Source organism: Danio rerio, chromosome 14, assembly GCF_052040795.2.
Source record: "Danio rerio strain M-AB ecotype USA chromosome 14, GRCz13ab, whole genome shotgun sequence".
Lineage (NCBI taxonomy): Eukaryota > Metazoa > Chordata > Actinopteri > Cypriniformes > Danionidae > Danio > Danio rerio.
Genome location: NC_141034.1, coordinates 330001 through 337500, shown reverse-complemented (window position 1 = coordinate 337500; position 7500 = coordinate 330001). Strand labels below are relative to the sequence as shown.

Sequence of the window (7500 nt, the reverse complement as noted above, 5' to 3'; positions counted from 1 at the left end):
TTTCCAAATCCCACGCTCAGAAGATGTATGAATGCGGCGCAGGATGTAGACATGTGGTCAGGAATATTGTCCAATATTAATATCATTCAAACGTCTGCCGGTAATTTACTGTAACGTGATGCCGCTGAGTAATTGCGCTTGAAATAGTCTCCTCTTGACAGCACTTACACACGAGCTGTTCAGGCCGAGTCCAGCGCTCATCACTTCAGCTGATGTGGAATTATACGCTTATTATTATTATTATCACACACGGCGTGACGATTCATTTACTGCGCATGCGCAGCCGCTCAGAGAGAGAGAGAGATATTAACTGCAGTGCACTATACTACACTTTTCACACTATAATGAGGAACAGTCGTGATTAAATTAGACTGTAGTTACTAGAATGAGTCGAGTGTATTATACAACGCTTAACCAATTTTCTGAACTCTAACAAATACTGTAGGATGTTTTAAGTTTTGTAGTATAATATACCTAAAGTATTGGGTCGCATGTTTATACTACTATAGTTGTTGTGTTACCATAGCAACTGTGGAATCAGCACAACAGAATAAATACTATAGTTATTGTTACCATAGTAACTGTAAGATCACCAAAGCAGAACAATTACTATAGTTGTTGTGCTACCATAGCAACTGTAGAATCATGCAACAGATAAATTACGATAATTGTTGTTACCATAGCAACTGTAGAACCACCACAACAGATCAATTACTAAAGTTGTATTGTTACCATAGCAACTATAAAATACTACAACAGATTATTTACTATGATTGTTGTGATACCATAGCAACTGTAGAATCACTGCAACAGATGATTCACGATAACGGTTGTGTTTCCATAGAAACTGTAGAACTAAAACAACAGATCAATTACTATAGTAGTTGTTACCATAGCAACTGCAGAATCACCACAACAGATCAATTCAAGTACTTTACTATAGTATGGTTCTAATACACTACAGTATTTGCTATAAATTACTGCAGTATTTTACATGTGGGGTGTATCAGAATGACAGCACACGAACGTAACGAGTAACGTAACGCTTCTGTCCATAGTCATGGATGATTTGTTTATTGTTAAATTAAAGCTGTCGGATGCTTTATAAGACCTCATCATCAGGAGCCTGAAATATTACATTAGTTTTGCCTGTTGGCCTAACAGGTCTGGTTTCAGTAAATAGCCTATATCAATATTCTGCTGCAGAAAAAAATCTACATTTTGGATGACCTCAGGGTGAGTAAATGAACAGCAAATTTCCTTATTTTTTAAAACATTTAAATGTTTTAATGTTCGTTCTACAATAGTCTGATGTTTTTATACTGTCTTCATAGTTATAGTTCAGTCGTGGACATCTCACAGAGTCATTTACTGATAATATAGTTCACAAAAACATGTTTAAAATTTATTTATAAATATAAATCTGTGATTATTTTCATTATTTTCATGCTATTAACTTGAAGAAACCCTTGCCAAAACGCTTGCAGTTAGTCAGTTGGGCCTGTAATGAGTTTAATCCTTATAAAGTGTTATTGCAGCTATTTAGGCTGTGTGTGTGGCGTAATGAAATAAACACACTAAACATATCTATTTAATGATCTCTGTGTATACCGGCGACGATAACCGAGGCGCAAAGAATGGCCGAATGAAGATTGTGTTGCGTTTCAGTCGCAGTTCCCGCGCTTCCCGAGGAGATTCCGTCACTTGGCGCAGGCGCTGTTTGTACAGGTGTTTTAGGAAAGAAAACAACGGCAAGACGCTTCCAGTTCAAACACCCACCGCACTCCCGGCCTACTCGAAAAAGACGCGAGGAAAGAATAATATATGGTGGAAAATAATGCGAGGAAAAGGGCTGAAGGTTTGACAGATGAGCGGCGGGTCGCCGGGGACTCGGGCTATTTCCCGCGCGCGCGCTTTGAGTGATGACGTGACTGATTTGTCGAGTGTCCGTTAACGGCGAGGAGGGATTTTAACCGAACACCACCAGCTAACATTAAACACATGTAGGAATCATCCCGACCCAGAGTATGATTTAACACAGGTAAGAAGCCATTTAGCAGGTTTATGCTACACAAATGTTTGCTTGTCTACTTGACATATCACAGTACTTAATGGTTAGCAGCACTCTGTTCCCTGAAGAAAGACATCTAGCCAAGAGTGTTTTCTATTAACCCTTTATAGGGCTCTATATTACAACACTGATCAAACAAGAGTGTTTTTACAAGACTTTCTCATTTTATTCCCATTTTAATTTGTAATTAATGTCAATGAGATTACTATGAATGATTCTTCACCCGGTTTTAATCAATAGTTCCCCCAAACATTAAAATAGTAGGAAAAGCAAATATGGAAGTCAATGGTTAGCTTTCCAGCATTCTTCAAAATATCTTCTTTTGTGTTCAATAAAACAGGTTTGTATACAAGTAAAATGTGTAAATGTTGACAGAATTAGTAGTTTTTTCATTGATAAACAGACTAGACTCCAAAAATATTGTTTGTAACCTAATGGGTCAAATATGGACAAACCACCAAATTAACTATCGGCTTAATTTTAATTAAGCTCTTACTGCTATATTATTGTAAAAAAAAAAAAAAAAAAAAATATATATATATATATATATATATATAAATATATATATATATATATATATATATATATATATATATATATATATATATATATATATATATATGGCTGATTCCAGCGTTATGGATGTGACATTTGCAGTAAAAATTCAAAACATAAATTTGCAGAGAAAGTATACGTTAACATTATATTGAACCATCTGTTTATATTTTCCAAAACAACTAACCACAGAGTTATGGGATCAAAAAAATTCAATCTGTGAACATGTTTATACTTTAAATGAGGAAAATAAATAAGCGTTATGGATGTGACAAAAAAAGTCTGCGAGTTTACAGTATACAACATATTTCGTAGAAATTCTGTGAATTAAACTACACAACCCAAAATAAATAATGCTCAACAAAAGGATAAGAGTTGGCTCTTTATAGAACAAAACTGATTGATTTTATTTTATTTTGACATAATTGCATTTTTGAGGGAAAAGCTTTGTTATGGATGTGACACTTTTTCGTTATGGATGTGACGGATGTGAAATTGCCATTTGTTTGACTTTGGTAAATCAAATATAATAGTTTGAAAACATTGACAGAGACATTTTTAAGTATTTTCAAAGTACTGTAAAACACTTGCCTGCGCAAAAAATGTAGAAACGGTTTCGCTATTTTGGTGAAAACATTTTTCTTTTCATGGCAAGGTTGACATTTTCATGGAATTGCTCATATATATATGCATTTTTTGTAACCAAATGTGTCAAATATGGACAGACCCAATAGTTTATTTCACTTTTGCAATTTAAATAAAATTAAAATATTCAACCCAAATGTCTTGTTAAGACATAAAGTAAGTAAAGCAGGTTATACAAGTGAAAGGTGAATAAATGATGACAGAAGTTTCAGTTTTAGCTGAACTGTCGTGAGGTTATTCCCCTTAAAATAAAAATTCTATCTCGCAAAACAACCATCAATTAAGTAGATCACACTAGACCACGGGTTCTCAAACTCAGTCCTGGAGCGCCGGTGTCCTGTTGAGTTTAGCTCCAACCTGCCATCCAGTACCAAGTTCGGACACCCCTGCACTCGACCCATTGGATGGAAAATACACAGAGATGTTCCTAAACATAGGAACATTCATAGCTTTACCTTCACAATTTTGATGGAAAACAACTCAAATTATGATTTACTTCAGGTTGTGAAATCTATTGGTTTTCTTTTTTTTCTTAACATCAGAACAACTTTATTAAAGCTTTAGCAGAACATTCCATTAAGTAAAACACCTACGCTAAAATAAACTTCTTTTTTCAGGATGGAACATCGTGTCCTTAGCTCGCCCTCATGTCATCCCAAACCTGTATGACTGACTGTCTCTCATTGGTGGAACACAAAACACTGACTTCCATTGTACAGGTAAAAAAACATACTGAAAAGAGAGAAAGTCATGCCGGTGTGGAGCGGTGTGCGGGTGAGTACAAGATGACAGAACTATTGCTATAATAAATGACGATCCATTAGCTGAGCTGTTAAAAGCATTCCCAGTTGGATGGAAAACATCTGCCAACTAAACTAAATACTATAGTCAATGATAGTAAATACTGTAGTGTTTCTGAACCTTAGTTTAGTAAAGCACTGGAATTAATTTGCTGTGCTGATTCCACAGTTGCTATGGCAACACTACAACTACATGGTGAAGTCTAGATCGAATACGGTGCCGGCCAGCAGTGCGATATGCACATCAATATAGCATCCTTTTTTATGACACTATCACAATAATTCATATTTTACAATACTGTGACAGTTGGGTTTAGGGTTGGGGTGGGGGTCGACATGAAGAAAATACAATAAATGGGAAATTTAATAAATAATATAAATAATTCTTGTTAACTGCCGACTGCAACAGTATACGATCTAGCAAAAACCCAACTATATTAGTGATTATTCTGTTGTGGTGATTCCACAGTCGCTATGGTAACACAACCATTATAGTAATTGATCTGTTGTTTTGATTCTACAGTTGCTATGGTAACACAAGAACTATAGTAATTGATCTGTTGTTGTGATTCTACTGTTGCTATGGTAACACAACCATTATAGTAATTGATCTGTTGTTGTGATTCTACTGTTGCTATGGTAACACAACCACTACAGTAATATAAACAAATGGCTCAGTACTGTACTTTTCTACAGCTGTAGGCTATATTATACAGTTTCGTAGGTAATCTGCAGGCGCTTTACAGCTTTAACTTTAGGTTCGCGATGAGGTTTCGGACTTTATTGGAGATGTTAAAGTGCAGCTCTGTGAATGAGCCCATTCAAAATGAGGAAGGAGGATTTTTGGGGACGAGGGATCTACATCATGAGAGTGTGTGTCTGTGTTTTATGAGTGTTTTCAGACTGTATGCCAATGTTTCGACTTCAGAAGATGTTTAATCAATATTTAGTGGAATAATGTTATTTTGACAATTGCAAGTTTTTTTGGAAAAAAGCTCTAAATGACCATAATTTGTATTATTTTGAATTTTAGAAGCATGTACATTTTAAAAACAGCATGTACTGTGCTGCATTTGATGTAAAACACCTAGTAAAAAACTCAGCAGTCTCCTCTAGAGTCTTCTCTAAGACAATCTTGAGTAATCAATAAGAGACATGTAATTAATTTACCTAAGCATTATTGAATCGATGCATCTCTGAGCTCACGTGGATCGAAACGTTTCCTGTGCCATGACTTCATTCTGCAGGGTTTGTTTCTACCGGACTTTTAAAGACCATCTCATGAGTGTGTGTGTGTGTGTGTGTGTCTGTTTTACGAGTGTTTTCAGAGTGATGTCAGACGCTGATGGTGACACTGAGCGTGTGTGTGTGTGTGTGTGTGTGTTGACCTGTAAGCGGATCCCCGTGACCTTCATACAGTGCAGTGTTTTAGGGCAGTTCTGCTGAGCGGGTCCCACAGAGGAGGCGTTGTGTCTGAACTCATCATCGCAGCTCAAGCCTGAAACAGGCTCCGCACGCCGCCTGCTCCAGGAAGCAGGAAGATTGTTAAAGCCGTCCAAATAAATGCATTAAAGTGCGTTTGGGTGGTCAGATTAGGGCTCCGCCAACTGGAGGAACACTTAGGATGCTGGAAAAGTGCAGGGGTCTCATTTATAAATGTGCCTTATGCACAAAACACTGCTGGATGGGGTCAGATTTGTAACAATTCCGTGTGCAAAGATCATGTTTTAGGGTGCAGAATGGCTTGTTGCATGTGTGTTAATAATTCTGCATGCTAAACATCATGCTTTGAGTGCCTTGTTATACATGCGTTATCAATTTTGCACATTAAAAATCGTGCTTTGAGTTTACATCAAGACTTGTTGCATGCACGTTTTAAAATGTAGCATGCAGGAGATGATGTTTCGAGTGTGCAGAATGGATGTTATAGACGCATTATTAATTCTGTGGTCAAAAGGTGATGTTGGAGTGTGAAAACGGGCTTGTTGCACACACACTATCAATTCTGCATGCAGTAAAGTCGTGTTTTGATGATGCACAATTGCTTGTATGCTCAAAACATGATCTGTTCTGTGCAGATATGTCTGCCCTATAGAACAGTGTGTTCGCCTCTTCTCACGCAAAAAAAAACTACACAAATACACAGCAGTAACTGAACTCTAAGTAAACTTGTTTAGCTTAAATCCTGACTTGATTGGAGCACTTGAAATGATCATGAGCTGTAATCATTCATGAACAAATGTATTCTTGCGTTTAGGAAGGTTTATAAAGCAGCGAGAGCCCTGGGCTGTTTGTGCTGAGAGCCGTATGTGCTGAGCATCTGGTAATGTGTGTTTCTGTGCTTATTTTACTGTGGGCTGAAGCGGTGATGACAGTAAAGGCCGAGGTCAGAGGAGAGCACTACTGAGGGCACTAGCTGTGTGCTCTCTTAAACTCTGTGCTGGGCTGTATTAACCAAACGTTGGGTCAAATATGAACTCAAACACAATAATGGATCATTCATTCATTCATTCATTTTCTTGTCAGCTTAGTCCCTTTATTAATCTGGGGTCGCCACTGCGGAATGAACCGCCAAATTATTCAGCAAGATTTTATGCAGTGGATGCCCTTCCAGCTGCAACCCATCTCTGGGAAACATCCACACTCACACACTACAGACAATTTAGCCAACCCAGTTCCCCTATAGCGCATGTGTTTGGACTGTGTGGTAAACCGGAGCACCCAGAGGAAACCCACACGGAGAACATGCAAACTCCACACAGAAACACCAACTGAGCCGAGGTTCAAACCAGTGACCCTCTTGCTGTGAGGCGACAGCACTACCTACTGCGCCACTGCCTCGCGCTAATTTTAGATTAACTTTTTAAATTTAAATGACAATCAACTCTTGCATTTGCCCACATTTGTTGGGTTAAAAAACAACCCAGCAATTTGTTACTGTTAAATAAACAGAATATATATTCACATTGCTTTAATAAACAGACTACGCTCTTAAAATGGCTAAAAATGTTTGTTTGTAACCTAACGTTGGGTCAAATATGGACAAGCTTAATTTAGATTTTCTTTTTCAATTAATATTTAAATGACATTTTTTAACTCTTACAGCGCTGTTACATTTGAAACACTACATATATTTAAACCCTATATATTTTATACTGCATCTTATTCACGTTGCATTGATGAACAGAATGCACTCTCACAAATGCTGGATTCATTTGTTCTAAAGTTAAATGACATTTTTTACCCAATAGCTGGGTTTGTCCATATTTTACCCAAAGGTTGGTTACAAAAACCCAGCATTTCTGACTTTATATTCGATCCAGCATGTAGTAAAGAAGACCCAGCATATTTCTACAAGCCGATCGCTGATTTTATTGTAAAATAGAAATAACATTTTTACATTGATAAACAGCGGCTGGCTCAGTGCTT

The 7500-nt window shown here is 37.1% G+C and overlaps 2 protein-coding genes across 2 annotated transcripts in view; both read left to right on the top strand.

Annotated features, from left to right (window-relative positions):
• The window catches only part of rab28 (RAB28, member RAS oncogene family), a 22503-nt gene extending 20695 nt beyond the window's left edge, over positions 1-1808 (top strand). Inside the window, exon 7 of the mRNA NM_199752.3 lies at positions 1-1808. This exon is cut by the window's left edge and continues 923 nt beyond it. The gene's annotated coding sequence lies outside the window, so the exon portion shown is untranslated.
• hs3st1 (heparan sulfate (glucosamine) 3-O-sulfotransferase 1) overlaps positions 1671-7500 on the top strand; it is a 43682-nt gene continuing 37852 nt past the window's right edge. Inside the window, exons 1-2 of the mRNA XM_087280639.1 lie at positions 1671-2041; positions 3889-3990. The gene's annotated coding sequence lies outside the window, so the exon portion shown is untranslated. The remainder of the gene's footprint in view (positions 2042-3888; positions 3991-7500) is intronic.